Source organism: Rousettus aegyptiacus, unplaced genomic scaffold (assembly GCF_014176215.1).
Source record: "Rousettus aegyptiacus isolate mRouAeg1 unplaced genomic scaffold, mRouAeg1.p scaffold_m13_p_1, whole genome shotgun sequence".
NCBI lineage: Eukaryota > Metazoa > Chordata > Mammalia > Chiroptera > Pteropodidae > Rousettus > Rousettus aegyptiacus.
Genome location: NW_023416284.1, coordinates 184,016,128 through 184,028,240, shown reverse-complemented (window position 1 = coordinate 184,028,240; position 12,113 = coordinate 184,016,128). Strand labels below are relative to the sequence as shown.

General features: G+C 58.7%; 1 protein-coding gene and 1 pseudogene across 1 annotated transcript in view; one reads left to right on the top strand and one right to left on the bottom strand.

The window, feature by feature from the left end:
* The window catches only part of PDE10A (phosphodiesterase 10A), a 317,180-nt gene that overhangs the window by 133,029 nt on the left and 172,038 nt on the right, over window positions 1–12,113 (top strand). The gene's annotated exons all lie outside the window — the stretch shown is intronic.
* Window positions 9,964–10,079, bottom strand: LOC118605190 (annotated as a pseudogene).

The following is a 12,113-nucleotide window of genomic DNA, read 5'->3' as shown; positions in this document are numbered from 1 at the left end:
AGGGCCCAGGTGTGATCCCTGTGCCCACGGGCTCGCAGCCTAGCCGGGGCATAGATAAGACGCAAGTCAGCGCTCTGCGTCTCCGCGGGAGACACGGCCGGCGGCCCCCGGGCATGGACGGGGGACGGGCAGGGAGAGGGAGCAGAGGGACGTTCTGGGTGGTTGGTTTGGTTCGCTTTGTGTCCTGGGTCCCCTCGTTGTGACAGGAGGAGCAGGGGAGGCGCAGGGGGAGAACAGAGCTGCCTCGGACGTGCTAGGCGCGAGGCCCCTGCGCCGGGTGTCCAGGGACGCGGGGCGGGACGCGCCATCCTGGCGCCGCGGGGCCGTAGCAGAAGCGCGCGCTCGAGGCCCGGGGCTGCGGGACATCTCCTGGGGAGAGCACTGTCGCGGACGCCGAGACCCCAGCACCCGGGCTGCGCGGTGCGGCGCGGAGGACCCCGCAAAGGCGCGCGGGATGGGGGCCCCAGGTGCGCGGTGGCGCAGAAGCCACGAGGAGGGCGCGTTTCACGCAGAAAGCGAGCACGTGGGACGAGCACGTCGGCACGGGGCCGGGGCCCCGCGTGCGTTCCGCGTGGGCCTGGGCGAGCTGTCCCCGCGGCGGCAGGCGGCGCGCCGCCCCGAGCGGCTGCGGGGTGCGGGGCGGGACACGAGGGCCGGAGAGCTCCTCCGGACGGGCGACGGTCGGGGTCCGGGCCGGGGCGGCGGCGCCGAGAGGGGCGGCTGGATGTCCGCTTTCCCCGGGGGCAGCGCAGGCCGGCAGCAGGCGGTGGTCACCTGCCAGCCAGGCAGACACTTGGTCCTGTCTGTGGGAGGGTCGGCAGCGACCCCGGACGTTTCTTCCAGCCTCGATCGTGGCCAAATGGCTGCGAACCCTGAAAGGGACAAGGACGCCAGGATGGGGACGCACAGGACGCACACACGTACGCGTGCATGCACGTGTGCACATGCACACAGAGGCATGCGCGCAGACGCACGCGCACAGGCACATGCACGCATACACACGCGCACACTCACACAGACACACATGTGCGCATACGTGCACACACAGACGCACTCACACACACATGTGCGCATACGTGCACACACAGACGCGCTCACACAAACACGCACATGTGTACATTCTATTATAATGTCAGATTCAACCCCGTGTGGAAACCAGTAAAAATGTCCTCATTACTGGGTGGCCACTGGCCCTACGCGCTATTATAATTTAACTTTAGGTTCATTAACATTCAGTGAAACTAAAACTCAGGATGGGTGAGTGGCCGCTTGCGGGAAAACACAGGGGAGACTGTCCCCCAGCATCCCGTCCGAGAGCGTGCCGTGAACCCCGAGGGAAAGGGGGTTTACAGGAACACTAGCGTGAGAGCGATGGCCCTTGGAGGAGGAAGCAAAGCAGACCGACCGGAGCGCTGAATAAAATCCCGATAAAAATGAGAGAGAAGCGTGAAAGCAAGACCATGTATTTGAGGCATCGGGAACCAGTAAATCACGCGTCACCCGTGAGAACCAGAACGGGGAGGTCAAAGCGACAGTTCCAACCAGAGCTTCATGCAAGAGAAAAAAAACGAACACAGAAACCAGTAAAAGCACAGTAAGAGAAGCGCCAACAATTATATTTCTAAATTTTATTTGTAACTCAGTCCTTAGCAACCAGGACAGGACTCCCCGTGAAGCTGAGACTGTTTAATAATTTAGACCCGCGTCCCACCCCTACCCACAGCGTCCTTGACCATGGGCACCTCGGCACCTTCAGGTGTGACCTCTGAGGCGTAAAGGGGCCGTGTGTGAGGTGAGTCGTTGAGTCTGGGGTCAGCGTTCCCTCTGGGCCGGGCTGGCAGGGACTGACTGGGGTCTGAGCGCCACAGCTGGTGCTGAGCGGGGAAGGGGGTGGTGTCGGCCCCCCGGGAACAGGACCAGGGCGGGGCCTGGTACCGCCTGGCTCCCACACCTGCCTGCGCTGGTGCCCACTGCGAGCCGCGGGTTCAGCTACTTTCAGGGTCACGTAGGATTTTCTGGGCTTTGCCCAGGAATACCTGTAATTTTAAGACAACTGTTTCCTTGGGGAACTATTTTCTATGTCTTGAACAACTTTTGGGTGTGAAACACACTTTTGGATCATGACTTTTGTATGCTACCATCCCTAGGTAGGATTACAGAGTTACCATTTTTCAAAGGCTTGAGCAAATTCAAAACCACTTGGTGTGGGAGGAATAGCCCTGGGGTTAAGGCTAAGGAGAGGATTTTGTCTTTTAAAAACTCTTCTGCTATTCCTTGAATGAAACTACCTAAAATTGTTATTCACAAGTCTTTTTCTCTCTAAATGAAGTAAAATTTTAATATTTTCTAATACTGGTCCCCAAAGGGTCCTTTTGCCCGGCAGTAGGAATTAATCACCAGGGTTTTCTCCTCTGTGTTGGCTGCTCCTAGCAAAATGTGCTGATTTACTTCTAGTCTTTGACGTTTTAGTGGAGAAGTGTTAAAACCGGGCCAGAGCAGATAGTCAAGATGGGAGGGGGGCACGCTCGGGGGAGGGGACAGTGGCTCACTCTGGTTCCATCCTCACCTTTACCTGAGTAAGATCAGAAGCTGGACTCGTCAACGAGCCTGCGTGATATCAGATGCTACCTGCGGCACTTACCGGAACACTGATTTACTGACTCGTACTGGCAATAATCCCTCTCCGCTAGCCAGGCGTCCCTGTCCGTGACCCACGGACACCCCCTTGCCGATACTGAGATCTCTGGGGTGCCAAAACAGCCATCAGGAGTCGGCCCGGGGAAGAGCCATGAAGCCAAAGGGGAACACGTGCCCAGAAGGATGTTTTATGCAGACGGCAATAATGTCACTGACAGGCTCTTGTTGCCCAGTCGAGAACGTTTTTCTGCTGATGGGTGCTTTTGCTTCTCAGACTACTTTCCCCAGCCCTGCAGAGCCCGGCACTGATGACACGTGCTCTGCCGAAGCCACCGCGCCAGTCAGCCCTCCCTCTGCGTCTGCCTGGGCATGTTTGTGTCCCTCATGTTATTAGAATTCCATATTAGGAGACTGGCTGCCCACTCAGAGGACAGACATGTCTTTTACGTCCAAGTTCTTGGAGGACCGTGGCCCTGTCCACTTCCTCCCCGTTTTGTCATACCTGAGTCATCGTGAGCAGTCGCAATTGTTTTTGAAAGGAAGGTACAATTTACATCTTGAATGCAAATAAATACAATTTTCGCTATTTAAATGAAGACTTCATCATTAGCAAATGATTGCATTAGTTATCATCTAAGTAGTACACAGGCAGTTGTCATTTTTTAAAGTTATGGCATCTTACTAAAAAATAGACTCCATATTTTGCCTTTCACCAAAATTATCTATTACCTAAAGTATAATATCTGTCTTGTACATCAAGAGAATTGGAACCAAAAGCTATGTGTGAATCATTTGCAGCTGAAGTTCTGTTTATAGTCACTTAAGTTTGACGTAGCAGCATTACGTTCCACTGGGTGACTTGACCAGTCCCTTGAACTCGTGGGGTCTGCCTTACCTGTTCCGCACAGGGCACCGAACGGGGTGCCACGCGGAACAGAGCTCGAGCTCAAAACAACCTCTCTGGCTGTAGAGGCTTTGTCTTAGAAAGCTTGGCAGGGATTCCCGAGCCCTGTCTCCATGGGTACCGGCTTGGGAGCTGTGGGGGTTCCTTACACCTGGGTGGCTAACAGGCCGCTGGAGCACTCCGTGGAAGTCCACGCCGTGCCGGCCTGGGCACCGCTGCTGCGGCGAGCACCACCTAGTGGGCTGAGAAATGGCGCGGAGGACGGCGGGGTCTGCGGGGAAGAGGGCGTGACCTCCAGGAGGAGGAGAGGCAGAAACGGGCCGGCCCCGAAGAGAAACCGCGGGTACACCGCGTCGTCGGGCATCCGGCGGCGGCCCTTCGTCAGCTGCCGACGGGCTCCACCGGGCACGACTCTGCAGAGGGCGCCCTTTGGCTCCCTTGACCCAGAGCGTGAGCGTGGCCACGCGCGTGACAGGAAAGGTGCTCTCCTGCGCCCGTTAGGTCCCCCGTCTCGTGTGTTGGTTCTGGTGTCTCGCTCTTCTCGCAAAGGTCGGCCCCAAAGGGATGTTTCCTGCTCCGTGAGGCCTGTTCGTGAAACCCAGTCCATTAACCCTTTTCCCCTGTGGTGGCCAACACCTGGGCGAACTTGCCAGTGAGGTGGTAAGGACGAAAGCGCCCCTGAGCGCGGGGGTGACAGGGAGGATAATGGACGTGGACTCTTGGAAAGGACCCCGCAGAGACAGGCAGGGCCTTAGCGAGGTGCCGGCCCCGTCCCTGCCACCGGCTCTCCTCGTTGGCTCGTCCGCCCTCCCTGGGGGGGGGGGGGAGGGGGCTGCTTTATCATTTCAGCGGGTGCCCCCGGGCCCCCTGCCTCTCTTTGCCGATGTCACATTCCTCCTCGTTTCTTCGAAGGCGCGCACGGCCTTGCCTCCCCCACCCCAGGCTGTCACCAGGAGCCCGGCTGTTCCCCTGGCAGTGGGCATCGTTCAAGGCCCACGGCCAACAACACCCACAGTGTTCGCTGGCCCGGAGCCTGCGAACTGGAGCCCGTTCTCCAACGTACACAGAATCCCGCTGCTGGGGCCAGCGTTCTGTGGGTGACATCGCGGCGGCTGAGCTCGCTCCCTCACTGGTGGGCGTGCGCGGGACGTTTGGGCGCAGGTCAAAGAAAAGGCCGGAAGCTGTGTGCAGCCGATCCTTCCGTCCGTTGTTCCTCGTGATCCGATTTGGTGACTTGCGAAGTCACGTCCTTGGTTCGGGCCACCGACATCCGTTCTTAGGGACTCTCGAGGGGTTTGAACACGAGGAGAGAGTGGCGGGCTGGGTCCCGGTCAGCCCTCGCGCGGCCCGGGGCGGAGGCCGGGGCGGAGGCCGGGGAGGAGGGGCGGCAGGGCCAGTGCGGGGCCAGGCGCGGCGGTCGGGGCGGGGAGGACAGTCCCGCGGAAGGCCAGGGCACAGGCCATTGCTTTGGGCCCAAGAGCGGAGTGCGGTGCGTCTCTGGAGTGAGGCAGCGACTCGGACCAGTTTCTGAGCTTTGAACGTGGGCGTTTCTCCTGCGCATCTCGGAGCGCCCCGCACGCGCACGCCCCGGGTCTGCAGCCGCGTGCGCCGCGCCCCGCGCTGGCGACCGTCCCCGCTGCGCGCTGCGAGGCGGGAGTGAGCGACGTGCCAGGGGCGGAGGGCGAGCCAGGTGTGTCTTCTCTTCTGCTTTTTGCGTGGCTTTGCCCGCAGAACCCTTCATGGCGCGAGCCTGGTGAAGCGGCCACCCACGTGCCAGTCCGCACCCCGGGTGAGGATGGAGCCGCGGGCGCCTCCGCCCAGCACTCCGGCCGCTCGTGTCCTGCGCTGACCCTCGGACAGGAGGCGGCCGGCTGTCCCGCGTCCGCGCTGTGACTGCAACGCGTGAGCTGCGCTGTGGGGCCCTGGGCCTGGTCAGGTTGTGCGGGATCAGAAACAGCTGACCGCACGGTGGCCGACGAGCCGGGGAGCTGCCGTGGCATCACGACACGCCACGCCACACAGCACAGCGTCCCCTCAGGCCCAGAGCGGCCGAAACGCGCGTGCTGTCCTCTGAAGGGAACCCCCTCCCCTTCGTATTCCAGCCCCACGGCGAGGTCAGGAGCAGTGGGCATTCGGGTTCCCAAAGGTCCCCGCGGTGGGCTGTCCCTGGCCGGCTGATTTTTGGTGTTTGACCTTTCCCAGAGCAGGTCCTGAGCCTGTGAGTCATGCCCCTGTGGTCGGAGCCCGTAGGGCACTGGTTCCAGTGCAGATTAGATAAGGAGAGAGACCATGATTGGGGGTGGGGCGGGGGAGGGGGCAGGAGGGAAAGGGAGGGGCGGCCGGTGGCGCTCATGCCTCAGACCCCGGGAAACTCCGGCCACCCACCCCCCTTACCACCCCACCCCCCACCCCCCAGGCGGGCTGCGGCGGCTTACCCGCCCCCCGCGTGACTGCCGATGCCGCGCCTTGCTGTGCTTCGCGCCCCTTGGAGTTCTGTAATTCTCGTCCACACAATCGGAAGTGCGCCGCACGCTGCCACTCTCCCACAGGGAAGTCTCTGATCTTAACAGTCCACTCGTTGACACTCGGATTTCTAACACACTGAAAATGTCCCTCTTCTTCGTGGGGCTTGTATGCATGCATGTCCCCATGTGTCCCCGGAAGGGCAGCACTGTTTCATTTACACGCCCGGGGGCTCGGGGAGCTGCCAGCCCTTGGGATCAAGGACCAAGCCCTGAGGGGTGGTGGTGAGGTCCTTACCGGGTTCTGCCGGGCCAGCCCCGGGAAACATGGTCCTTCCTCGTAAAGTTACTTGTCACTCTCAGAAGGAAATAGAGGAAGGGCAGGGTGTTCACAATTACCTTTTAAAACCGCACCTGCTCTCTGATTTCCACCCGCTACACACAGAGCGTGTCTGTCAGTGGACTCTCCACCCAGCGCTGGCCGAGGCCCGGGGCCCGCCTCTGCCAAAATCTCCAGGTTCGCGGATTCTCTCTCCTGCCGGTTCACGTTGCTGTTCAGCTCCTCCAGTCAATGTTGGATTGTACTTTTCCACTCTGTAATTTCCACCTTTTTCTTTTTTATGACCTCTCTCTCTCTATTGATGTTTTCTGTTTGATGCAACTTTGCCATCCTCCCTTCCTTTACTCCTTATCCACGGTTTCCTTTAGTTTGGGGAACATACGGGCAATGGCTGCTTTACGAATCCAGCCTCCGGCGGCAGAGGCAGTTTCTGTGGCCTGTTCATGGTTCGCGTTCCCTCCCGCCCCAGTGTGTGGGCCACGCCTTCCTGTTTCTTAACAGCCCTCTTTTGTTATTGTTGTCGGAAACTGGACATTTCAGGTAATACATTGTAGCAACTCTGGATACTGTCTCTCCATCCAGAACTTGCTATTGTATTTGCTTATTTGTTCTGTTACTGGTTAGGTCATTTTAATGGTCTGTTCTCTGTTACACACATGCTCTCAGACACACACACACGCACACAGACACACGGCATGCCGCACACGCATGTAGCGTGAGCCTCTGCCGTTGCGCCTCGGGCAGGCTCAGCCTCAGGGGTGCCCAGTCGCCCTGGGCTGGGGGCCGGGTGGTGCTCCTGTCCCGGTTTCCTTGATTACAGGCAGCTGTTACGCTTCACCAGTCGCTGTGCTGGTTCAGTTCTCGGCAATGGTTTGGGGCATGAACTGACTTACAAACAAATATGAACAAATTCTGGCTCCTTTGAAGAAACAGTTTCTGAGGTCGTGTTTGAGATTCGGGGCCTGGCCTCTCGTTCTCCTCCTCTCCTGGAGCTAGCTCCAGGCCTCGCTGCAGGCCGGCCCTTCATTAAGGCAGCAGATCTCTGGCCCCAGCCTTTCCGGAGACTGTCCTCAGGTTCGAACTCCCCGGCCCATTGTGAATGAAGCCAGCTCCTTTGGGAAGACAAAGGAACGATTTTTTTTACAGCCTGCGTCCCCCACCCGCCCTCCCAGAGTCAGACAAACCTGTGAACCAGGGCTCTGGCACTGGGCAGTGACCTGCTTCACTCTGAGTGACGCCTCTGTTCTAGGAGCTGGGGTGGGGGGCGGAGGGGGATGGGGAGCAGGCAGAGGTTTGGCATAGAGCCACCAGCTCACAACCGGGGGAAGGTGAGTGAGGCCCAGTATTCTCACCATGCCACGTCCAAGGCCTCTATTCCACAAGTAGAGTCTGGGCAGAGGAAGGGGGTCCTGTGTCACCACTACACTCACCTGGGTACAGGCAGCTGGAGGCACAATGTGAAACACCAAAGTCTGCTTCTCCCAGGAAGAGAGCCCCAAGACTCAGAGCTGGGGGCAGGGCGACTGAGAGCTGGGGCAGGGTGACTGACTGGGGAGCAGGGTGACTGATCTGGGGGCAGGGAGCCCTGAGTTTTTGGCGGCAACCTCCTGAGCGGAGTCTCCGCCTCGCTGAGCTGGGAGGAGGGGGTGAAGGTGTCACCAGATCAGACACCGCAGGACTTCGCCATTCTTAATGAAGTTCTGCAGGTTTCCTTGACGATTTGCGTCGTCATTTGCGGTGTGCCCGTGGCCCCACGGCCACGAGCGTTAAGCGTTCGGCATTTCTAACTACGTTTCACCGGGTTCACTGCTGGGCGGGCATCTCGCCTCTGCGTGACCGCGCTCAGTGCTGAGCTGTCGTTTGTCTTGGGGGAAAAACGCTCATTTATGCTTCTCTGTAGGAACGTTGTGGGCTTCAGGGGGCAGTAAAGTAAACATCATCTTCCGCTGACTTCATTTTCAAAGAAGGGGTTCATTCCCCGGGGGGACCCCGCGCTCGCTGGAACCGCAGGCAGGCACGGGGAGGCTTCCGGCCTGCCCGAGCCGTGCTTCTGGGGGTGACGCTCTCAGCGAGGAGGGCTCTGTCTGGTTTTGTTCCGGTTTTGCATGTTCACATCAACATTCGTCCCCTCTCGTCCGCCCTCTGCCCCAGATGGTTTAAAACAAAACAAAACCCTACTGTGGGGTGGACTGTTTGCTCAGAGATGCTTACGGCTGGACAGAAGTGTAGCAGCCTTGGAGCACGAGCCCCTCTTCACAAAGGAGGGGGTTCGGCCCGTAGGTAAGCGGCTTCTTCACAGCCACTCAGCCCTGACAGGCAGCCCTGGTCTCCCAGCCACGCTGGGGCTTCCCGTGCCACCTGTCACCATTTGAGGACACTTTGGGACGTCGGGTCGAGGAACCGCGACTTCTAACCTCTAGCAGGATGCGATTCAATAGTATTGATCATGCGCCCGACTCCTGCTTATTTGACTTCATCACACAGCCTGCCCCTCCCCCTCCCCCTCGTCCCTGTCCCCTCCCTTCCTGCGTGTGAGCAGGTGGCCGCACCCACTCACGCTGCCCGCGGCTGCTGCAGTTAAACTCGGTGCAGCATGGCCTGGCCATGGCTAAATTACAAGGCTGAGGGTGACGTTTGTATTATTTTTTTAAAAAATAAAAGGATTCCCTTCTCCTCTGCTTTTGCAAGTTCATCTCTGTGTTTAATTAACTTATAGAGAGAGATGCCTGTGCACTGCCCCGGCTTCGTACACCCCGTGCGTCATGAGCCACCTCTTGTTCTGGCTTACGTTACATTTACAGTGCCTCAAATGGCGCATTGTCTAACATTATTGCACGGAGTCTTGTACGGTTTCGCGAGAAGCTTCAACCTATATCCATGAAAAGTAAAATATTTACAGTCGACCCTTGAACAGGGCAGTCGCACAGTCGAAAATCCTCGTATTTCTTTTGATTCCCCCCAAACTGATGTACAGTCACCCCTTGGTATCGAGGGGGGATTTGTTCCAGGTCCCCCGGTGGATACCAGAATCTGGGGACGCTCAAGTCCCTTCTATAAAATGGCGTAGAACAGAACACACGGTCGGCCCTTCCGTCCGCGGCTAGTGGAAGCCACAGATGCCGAAACCGGGGTGCGGAGGCCCGGCCGTGCATTTGCTGACTGACGTGCACGTGCAGGTGAACCCACATGATTCAGACCCATGCTGTTCAAGGGTCGACCGTACCTCGCACTAGATTTATGCCCTTCAGAATGCATTTTAGGAGAGTAAAACAATAAGCTGATTTCAGATAATTGTGTATTCGCTGGGAATAAACATCTAACAACTTTTATGAGCATCTTGGGAACAGCGGGCGTCATTCGAAGTCTGAAAACTGCTGAACTAAGGCCTGCAGATGTGTTAATTTGCCTTCTTCCTGAAGTGGATTAGCCCCAGAACAAAAATGAACCCCGAGGTGAATGTAGTTGGTGCCAAGATGTGGAGAATGCAAGGCTGTTCTTCCAGATCCTTCCAGACTGGGGAGCGATGTTCGAGCAGAGTTGGTCCTCAGAAGCAATGAGTCTAGACTCTTGTGAGAGTTACAGGTTTTTATTCATTTTATTTTATTTATTCTATTTCTTTCTGCCTCCAGCACCTGGTCTTCCTAGGTGGTCTCCCATCCAAGTACTGACCAGGCCCGACCCTGCTTAACTTCCAAGCTCAGACATCGGGCTCGTTCAGGGTGGCGTGGCCAGAGATGAGAGTTACAGGTTTTTAAACAGCAGTGTAAAGAGAAACCATGATGGTGATGTGGAGCATTATACTTGTCTGCTACTCACATTCTAAAAAATTCACTGCAATTTCAATCTTTCACTTACCTCATGACTTCACATAATAGCCCCCCCAAACCAATAAACTCTGAACTAACAGTTGTGTGGATGCCCCGGGGTGAAACTCGAATCACTAAAGCTGGTAAGGTAAGAAATCACCCATTCATACATGCGACACTTAAAAAATGAGAGGACGGAATGATCTGTCGAAGGGGAGATGTGACTCCTGGGGCCGGGGTGTCCCGGTTACCTTGACCTTTCCAGCGTCTCTGTGCCGGTGCCCAGATGAGCAGGGCGGGCCTGGTCCCGAGTCGGTGTGCTGCGCCCAGGCCTGCAGCCAGTGTGGCCTGCGGGGGAGGGGCCGGGGTCTTTGGGCTTTGCCAGGGAGTTTTGCTCTATGAGCAAAGGGGGGTAGGGTGGCCACCCCGCGACCAAGACGGCCCTGAAACTCCTAGATGCAGATTTTTGCTGGAATGCGGTATCCGGCGTCCAGAGCCCGCGAGGCTCGCTCGTGTGCCCACTGCCTGGACCGAGGCTGTGAGGGCCACGCTCCTCCAGGTACACTTGACCTCTGGGAGTTTCAGCCGCAAGGCAGCAAGGCCCGCAGAGAGGGGGCCGTGGGACTGTGACGGGGGTCAGGAAGCGTGCCCACTGGGGACCGAGTGGTTCCTGGGCCCACGACCCCCAAGGCAGAGCCAAATGGGGGTGAAACGGGGCTGCCAGGGGCCTGGTCACAAGCCCTGTCCCACTCACGGGCAGGCGCGGAAGACACGCGACAGTCGGCGCTGAGGGTAGGGCCCAAGGCACAAGCTCCGCCCCCGCCCGCCTCCCCGGGGCAGAACTGGCTCTGTTTGTAGGCAGAGGGCAGCGGGGTCCCCCGCCTCGGGCCCCTTCAGGCCCTCTGAGGCTAGGACTTGCGGCCGTGTCCGCTCCGGGGCGGACGGATCTGGGGTTGGCGCTGGGCGCGCATCGCGTCCTCCCGCGCCCGGGCCGGTCACCGTCCGCGGTGCGGCTTCCTGCCTGCGCGTCCCGGACTCCGGCGAGCAGCCCCGGACTCGGCTCTGTGTCCAGGGTGAGCCCTGCCGCCAATTAGATGCTTTTAAAAATCACATCTTTTAACCTGAAATCACTGAGCAAAAAGAGATCTATTCAAAGGATGACTCATTGTCAGGACTTCAGGGGTGACGTCAGCTGCCCGCTAGTCAGTTCTTTTGGTGAGCGTTGGAAAGGCCCGGGGGATATCATTAGGATCCATTAACTCAGTGAGCACTTACTGAGTGCTTGTTCTAAAGTCATACGCAGAATGGTAGACAAGACTGGCTGAGAGTTCACAGCCTGGCAGGACAGGTGGCCAGGCCACGTCGGGGCCATGTGGGCAGGTGACCTGGGAGGGGACGGCAAGGAAGACGGCCGCTACCGGGGCTCCTGCCCATGCCGGGAGGCCCAGAGGAGGCCTCCTGGGGACACCAGGGCCAACCCATGAGCAGGGAAGCAGGGGACTTGGGAAGAGTTTGTGAGAATGCAAGGTGCAGTGGTCAGCGGCCAGGCACTGGGGGTGGCCGTGGGCTTTAGGGGTTCCGTGGGGGTGAGGGGTGAGGCCGGAGAGCTGCAGGAGGACCCCGCCAGCAGCTGACATGTCCACACTTGCCCCCAGCGCCAAGGCCGTGGCCGGTCAGATGCGCCACCTCCGGAACTCGCCAGGCTTTATCCAGGAGGCAAACTGGAGAAGGGCCAGGCTGAAGGCCGGGACCCCAGAAGCCAGGCAGGGAGAATGGCAGCCATCTGCAAACTCGTGCGAGCCACGCGGGGACCTGTGGGGAAAGGTGCCGGGAGAACCGTGGCCGAGGAGCCCGAGGCTGGGGACGAGTCGCTTCCCAGTGAGATGAAACCGTGTGGCGTGGCTGGGGGCCCTGGGACGTTAGTGACCGTGTGGCGTGGCTGGGGGCCCTGGGACGTTAGCGAC